General features: G+C 53.8%; 1 long non-coding RNA gene across 1 annotated transcript; it reads right to left on the bottom strand.

Moving 5' to 3' along the window:
• Positions 1-5,808: 5,808 nt before the first annotated feature.
• LOC118172423 lies at positions 5,809-6,954 on the bottom strand. The gene is made up of 2 exons (XR_004753690.1): positions 6,323-6,954; positions 5,809-6,084 (listed from the first exon to the last, which is right to left on the bottom strand). It is a non-coding gene; the product is annotated as an uncharacterized LOC118172423 (long non-coding RNA).
• Positions 6,955-7,163: the final 209 nt, after the last annotated feature.

Below are 7,163 nucleotides of genomic sequence, written 5' to 3'. Positions count from 1 at the left end.
AGGGACACGGCAAAGGTGTTAGAGCAGCAGACAGAAACACACTGGGGAAGGCACTCCACCTCCATCTTCCGCTGTGCAGGAAGCAGAAATCTCTTTGTTGAGCCCCAAAACACTGCCCCTGTGGCAGGAGGCAAGGCAGGACAAGCAGCAGGGTCAGTGCCAAATACCACAGCTGGGTCAAGCAGTGGTCACTGCCCACATGTTTGTGGGGAGAAGAGAGAAAATTGCCAGGACTGGACTTGCCTCCTCCAACAGGAGGCTGCCCTGCCCAGCAGAGAGCCTCCCTGCTGCCCCACGTCCTCCTGCCCAGGGAACCTCAGCTCCAAAGCCAGAAGACAGGGAGAAAAGTGGAGGTAACAAAACTGCAGCGTGAAACACAAGGAGAGTCCAGGCTGATAAATATTTCAGGCTGACAACTATTCCTGTCCTTGGGAGTTCATTCATCAGGCTCTCAGCAAGGCCTCCGCGTCCCAGGACCATAAATACTCAGGCCTATTTTAACAACGCCTTTTGGTGTGGCTAATACCAAAATCACACAAAACTTTTACAGCCCAACCTATATCCTTGGTTATTTCGGTGTAAGTTATTGCACCTATAAAGGCTATATTCAAATATTCATCTGTTGTAATTACAGCCCCTGGCTGTGCGGGATCTTTCTGTAAGCTGATTGCACCTTGTTTTGATACAATTCCAGACAATGACAACAATTTGGAAACAATGGCAGGCATTAGTACCTCAGCGGTACACACAGTGCCCATTCCACACGCAGGGAGAGCGTCTGCTGGTGGAGGGAAAGTCTGATCCCGAATCAGAAAGAACCACTTGTCACGAGCGGGACTCACAGGAGTAGCTTTTGGGCAGTATTTTGTAGTTTTTCCTTAAACTAGCTACCAATGGCTGGGTTGCCCTGATGCTGCCACAAGCGGGTCAGAAGCCCCCCTCAGGCACCAGGAGCTTCATACTGAATGCTGCAGCAGGAGGGAATAACAGCCCTCAGAAACACATCCCTCCCTGCCAGTGATGGCATGGAATGACAAAGGGGACGTTTGCTCTGCTCCTCTCTGTCCCACAGATAAATTCAGCCCCTTACACCAGCCCCAGACTGCAACACCCCAGCACTAACCAGGCTCCTCTGCTCCTACCTCCGAGCACCATCTTGGTTGAGCTCTCCAGGCAGAGCCCTTGCCTACCGGGCACTCTTAAGCACATTTCATTCATGAATTAAGTCCCTGACAGCCCCTATCTCCATGATCAATATGTTTGTTTATTAGCAGCAGCTGCTGTGTTTTAGCAAAACGGGAGGGCTCCAGCAGGAGCAGTGCGCTCTAACCACAGCACAGGGCTTGGGACGGGGAGGAGAAGGACCTCCTGATGGCAAATGGGAGCCGGGCTGGATAAGATTTCACACTAATGACCCTTTAATTGAAATCACTGCTCGGGACAGATTGCTCATCTCGGGGAGAGCTGCGCTGATGGCTCCCGCTTTGGCCACTCCTGAGACGAAGCCATTAACTCAGGAGCAGCGAACAAAAGCAAGTGAGGGGGATACGGGGAGGCCATCCATCGCCAGCACAGCTGATCTGCGTGCCCAAGAAGCCCAGGCCTGCAGCTGGTATAAATGGAGACCTGCACAAAGGGAGGAGAGGGTGTGTGGCTTGCTGGATCTTCTGCTTTTTCTGCAGACCCAGGCTGGATGCAGCCCCTCCTTGGAGCAGGGCTGGCCCCATGTGCTGGTCTTGTGTGCCCAGGAAAGGGAGGAAGGACACCTGGGTCTCCTCCTCAGCTCTCAGTGTGGCTATAGCCTATGCTATGTGTCCGCTCCACCTTCCTCTCAGTCTCACTGCATGGATATTGCAAGGCAGCAGTGCCTGTCCGCCCTAATGCATCCCAGGCAGTGAGATGGACACAGAAAAGGAGGAGCTGGGGAGAAAGGAAAATCCTGGTCTCCTTTCTTCTTGCACAAGCGAAAAAGCAAATTCCCTCCCTGAGGTTCCTTTTCACTTTACATCCCCTGCCATGGTAGCAGGGCAGTGTCATGCAGGAACACAGCCAGGGCTGGCCTTGGCCAGCCTGGAAGGGTCGGCACATGAAAACTCTGCTCAGTTCTTGCAAAGCCTCGTTGGGCATCCCCATGGAGGTGCTGCGGTGAAAAAGCCAGTGATTAGGAGAACTGGGCAGGTGTAAAAACATGCGAACATCCCAAAATATCCACATGAGTTTTGAGAGGCAAGGGTTTGCATTGTGCCAGCCATGCACCTGAGCGAGAGCACCCTGCTCCTGGGTGGCAGAGAGCTGCAGGGAGCTGCCCACCACCCTGGGGGCCCATGTACCCCCCTGCAGCAGGGAACCTCCCTGTCCCCTGCACCCTTCGTGCCCCAAGGTGCAAGTGAAACTGGGTTTGTCAGAACCAGGCAGCGCCTCAGTTTGTTAAGTGGAAATGTTGATGTGCGTCTCTTGCAATGCAAAGAGAAGTCTGAGTGCACAAAGGAGGGTTACGGACCTGCTTTGAATGCATTTATTATTCCCATTAATTACTATGCCTGCTAAAGAGGACCAGCTGTTCTAGGAGGCTGTGGTACCAATTTATCAGGAGAAGATTCCAACAGAAGTCACAGAGTTTTCCTCTGAACTTGGGAGGATGGAAGATGGAGGTTTTTTAATTAGAACTTGTTATTAATGGGAACGTAGCAAATTAAAAATAGTCTCCCTCCCCCCTCCCTATTATACGAAGCTCTGATCTCAATTAGAAAGATCAGGGACTAACCATTGAACAGGAATTACTGAGATGAAAACTGATTGAAAGACAAAAACCAAAGACGGAGGCATCGCGGGGAGAGAACGGGGATCGGGAACAATGAGCGGAGGCTGGCGGAGGCTGCGTGCAGCTGACGGGGGCAGAGGCTCAGCCAAGACCTGTGGCTTTCTGCCTCCCCCTGTGGCGAGGACAGCCTCCGGGGACGGCTGTGAGCAAAAGAGTCCTTTGTAGCATCCCATCCCTCCTCCTCCCATCGTTGCAGGACCCCTTGCTCAGTTTGGGGGCTCCGTGCCCCCACCTCTGCCCTCCTGCAGACCATCATCCCAGGGTCCTGCACCACCTCCCTGGGCTCATCCTGCCACTTCCCAAACCAGGAGCCCCAGGGATGCCCTGGAGCTCAGCAGGAGCCCATCCCGTTGGTCCTCAGCCCCTTTCCACTGCTTGTAGTCCCACGGTCCAGGCTTGGAGCAGAGGCAGGATCAGGCCCTGCAGGTGCACAGCATGGGTTGGGGTGAGGCTTTAAGATCTGTTTGCTTTTACCAGCCTGAGCCATGCCGGGCTGACCAGACCCATCTCCTGTGTGAAAAACTCAATTAATGACTTACTAGCAAGAACCTCTGCTGCTACCTTCTGCAGGCACCTGAGGACCAGGGCCCCTGTCTTCCATCCAGCAGATAATCCACACCACATTCCGGGGCAGGCAGAGACCTTAGGCTGAAATTACAGCCTTGCTTACTAATTGCTGCATGTTCTCTCTCCGTAGGTATATCATTGCCAGCAATTAGTGCAAAATCCTTTCCCACTCTTGTTAAGTTCCTGTGCTGCAGTTAAATACTCCCAGATCCCATTTAAATGATTTCAAATGCAATTCATTCTGGCTCGTTAAATAATTCCACAGCAGTGTTTGTCGTCTTCTCTCTCTGTTTTCCAACAGCCACTTTCTCCCAGGAAGAGTGCGACAACTGAAGAACAGAGAGGAAAGGGAAAGAGAGAGGAAAACTGAGAAATTTGGGGTCCATCCTCTGCACGCATATTTTCTCTTATGCTTCCCCTCTCTTCTCCAGCTGTGACTTTCCTGGTAGCTGGATTTTGTGGGGGCCCACATGCTGGTAAAGAGCTGCTCAGGTCCAGCTGGGCTTGCCTGAAGGAGCCATGCAGGTGGCTCTGTGGACATCTGCTGGGTTTCTCCCACTTCTCAGCCTTATCCCTTCTGTCCCTCCCCTTTTCCAGCTTCCACCCCACACCCCCTGCTGCTGGTCCAGCATCGCCCCACACTGCCCACCTCACCCAGAAGAGACCACCCTTCACCTCTGATCCCCCGTTAGGTGCAGGCGCAGTGGAGGGGAGCAGCCAGGCTGGGCTGACCTTCTGCCTGCCCTCTCCACCTGATGTGGCACCCCGCAGCGTTCATCCGTCACAAGACACAGCTTTCAGTCACAGCCGTGCGGTCCTGCCCTTGGACCAGGGCTGTCTCTGCCCCTCAAACACAACCCTCGTGCTGTCCTCCCCAGCACGGCCACTTTTCATCACCTTTTGGTTTCATTTCCCGGCGGCGCTGCCAAGTCTCACGTGTACACTGCAAATTCCCAATACTCGGTGTTTTCCTTAAATCTGCAGTTCCCCGATACAGGTGATTCAGCAAGACTCAGCTTCCAGTTTACACTGAGAAAAAAAATGTAAAAAAAAGGAAAAGTTCTAGCTCTTGTGGCTGGAGGGGGGGAGAAATAAAAGCTGTGAGTGGTATTTGAGTACAACCTACTAGTTCCAGAGCCATAAGGCAAGGGAAAAGAAAACAGGATTTAATGTTGTTGTTTGAATTTGGAGATGAGGCTCCTGAGCTCTGAGCATCAGGGGTCAGTGCCATGGCATCACTGTGTCCCTGTGCTTGACGGGAGGTGAGGGAGCCAGGCTGGCATCCTCAGGCTCACCAGGAGGGAACAGCACCCCGTCCATCAAGAGTACCCAAACACCTGCTGCAATTCCAGCAGCTTCTTGTTCCCTCCCGTATCCACGTGAAATGCTGCTGCCTGAAAATGCTGACCTGCTCCCACCAGGGATGTGAGGGGAAGCCAGCTCCGTGCGCAGCTCTCCGCAGTCCTCGAGTCCTGGGGGTCCCAGCCTGCTCGCACGGAGCTGTGAAAAGGTTGCACACAAAGCAATTTCCTTCCTGCCATTCAGCAGTCCGCGGCTGTGTTTCTGTTTGGAGGTTTGCAGTGGCCCTTGGGTCGATGAAGCTGAACGGCGCTGCAGGAAAGGTGCTGGATCGTCGGGGATGGAAGGTGCAAGAAGAGAGTGCTGGCACCAGGAGGGCAGCTCCCGGGCCGCCTGCCGAGGGAGGGAAGAGAAGTGCACGTGGGCAGAGGCATTGACAGGGCGCAAAACTTGGCTTTGTATTTAATGGTGTTTGTTTGAGGGTTTCGGAATGAATTTCAAGAGAGGGGCATGGCTTTTCTCCCAGCCAACGATCCTCCAGAAACGCTTTGATGAGAAATGTGAATTTAGTTGGAAGGGAAGGCACCGAAGGAGATGAAAGCGAGTTTCAGAAATGTCACAAGAGTGCTCACACAGTGAAGTTTGCTGCTGAAAATTAACTCGCGTGGCCGCAGACCGGAGGCTGGGATGCCAGCTCATTGCCAGGCAGCCACGGGATGGTCCTAAAAAACACCACTAAAATAAGTGAGGCGATGGAAGGGAAATCTCCGCCTGAAAAATGTGTGTCCCCATCTGTTAAACAATATTCAGGTGCTCCTGCATTTACGCTTTCTCCAGATTTATGCAAGCGATGGCTTTCGAAGGCAGATTGTCAATGAGAAAACAGATGGAGGGAGCAATCCTCCCATCCGAGCTCTGCACCAGGACTGAAGAAGTTTGTAATCTGCTTCTTGTCTGCAGAGCCAAGCCTTCAGATGAAGCCCCCTCTGCTCCAACACACTGGGTAGCTCAGGAGCCTGTGGCAGAGCCCAGAAAATCCTGCTTTTCCTCGTCCCTTTCCGCAGGATTTTCCATCAGGTCCTGTTCTGTGAACACAACAACGGTGCCAGGGATATCTTCTGTGTGAGCACCAAGAACATGGGGCGAAGGGAGCGGGGCAGCCGAGACCAAATTTCCTGCCTCCCCACAGGTACGGGAGAGCACTTTTCCTGATGTCTGCCTGCTCCCCAGGCTTCGTGCCACACGGGGTGAGTGAAGCCTCCCGGGCTGCCAGCCCGCTACCCCCAGCCTTTCATCAGCACCAAATTTGCTGCAAAATGGGAAAAATCATTTCGCGAAAGCAAAATAATCCCCAGCCGTATCGGCATCCCAGCTCTCCATCTCTGTTTCCTCTCTCTCTGTTGACATTCAAAGGAAAACAATGTGATTGTTAATTACAAACTGGTTTGAATGCATGCAAGAGACTGTTTCAGAGCCAGAGCCAGCCCGAGGCAGGAAGGCTGAGGACACGCTGTGTGCCGAGCTGCTTTAAAGGGCAGCAGGTTCGCTGTAATTAATGCTGATGCAATCACCGTGCCAGACACGAGGTGGAAACGTTACCTTGCGCAGCTTCCCACCCGTCTCTTCTCTACCTACCCGGCTTCACTTTGGGCCGAAATACCAAGGGAGTGCTTTGCATTTCAAAGAAGTTGGTGCATAAGGGATGCTGTGATTCATTAGTTGTCCGTCAGCGCATCGGTGTGCCGGTGCCCACAGATAAACCGGCAGCCCCTGCTGAAAGCCTTGTGCTCGTCTTCTGCTGGCAAGCCCAAGGAGCGGGGAGCACGGATGGGATTGAGGACACCAGCCCAAGGCTGGCAACCCAGCCCCCGTCGGGAGAAGGGCAGGGCTGGAGCTGGGCGCACCAGTTAATGCTCCAAAGTGTCGTTTTTCCCCCCGTCTGGATGATCTTTTTAATCCCTTCGTGGTCCATGGGGAAAGCAGTGTCACAGCAGCCTGACAGTGTATGGGATGAGAGCTGGAAGCACAGGAGAGGGCTGGGATACGGTAAAAAGGCACAACATACAGGTATGGAGTGGTGTGCCTTGTGTGTGCTGGGCAAGGCTGAGACAGGCTCAGGTGCAGCCACAGGGACGTGTGTGACACACAGATGGGGACACAAGGAGCAGACCCGGGTGTGTGGCACGAGGACAGCTGAGAAGCAGCAGCTTGGGGCAGAGGGATGCTCACGGGGCCCGGCACTGGCCCTGTGCACGGTGTGCTCCTGCCTTGCATGCTGCTGGCTCCAGGTGCACCTGGGGGCTGTCGGTGCACAGCAAAACCCCTGGGTCTGGAGAGGGGTGGCAGGGACATGTACAGGTGGCAGAGAGGGGGGGAGAGGCAGAGTTTTGTGCTTCCACCTGCCCCCTGCTCTGCTCTTCAGGGCTGGGCTGGCTGTAAGGAAGGAGAGAGCACAAGCAGGCTGCTGAGGTGCTTT

Source organism: Oxyura jamaicensis, chromosome 10 (assembly GCF_011077185.1).
Source record: "Oxyura jamaicensis isolate SHBP4307 breed ruddy duck chromosome 10, BPBGC_Ojam_1.0, whole genome shotgun sequence".
Lineage (NCBI taxonomy): Eukaryota > Metazoa > Chordata > Aves > Anseriformes > Anatidae > Oxyura > Oxyura jamaicensis.
Note: the sequence above shows the minus strand (reverse complement) of the source record. Positions and strands in the feature narration are given on the sequence as shown.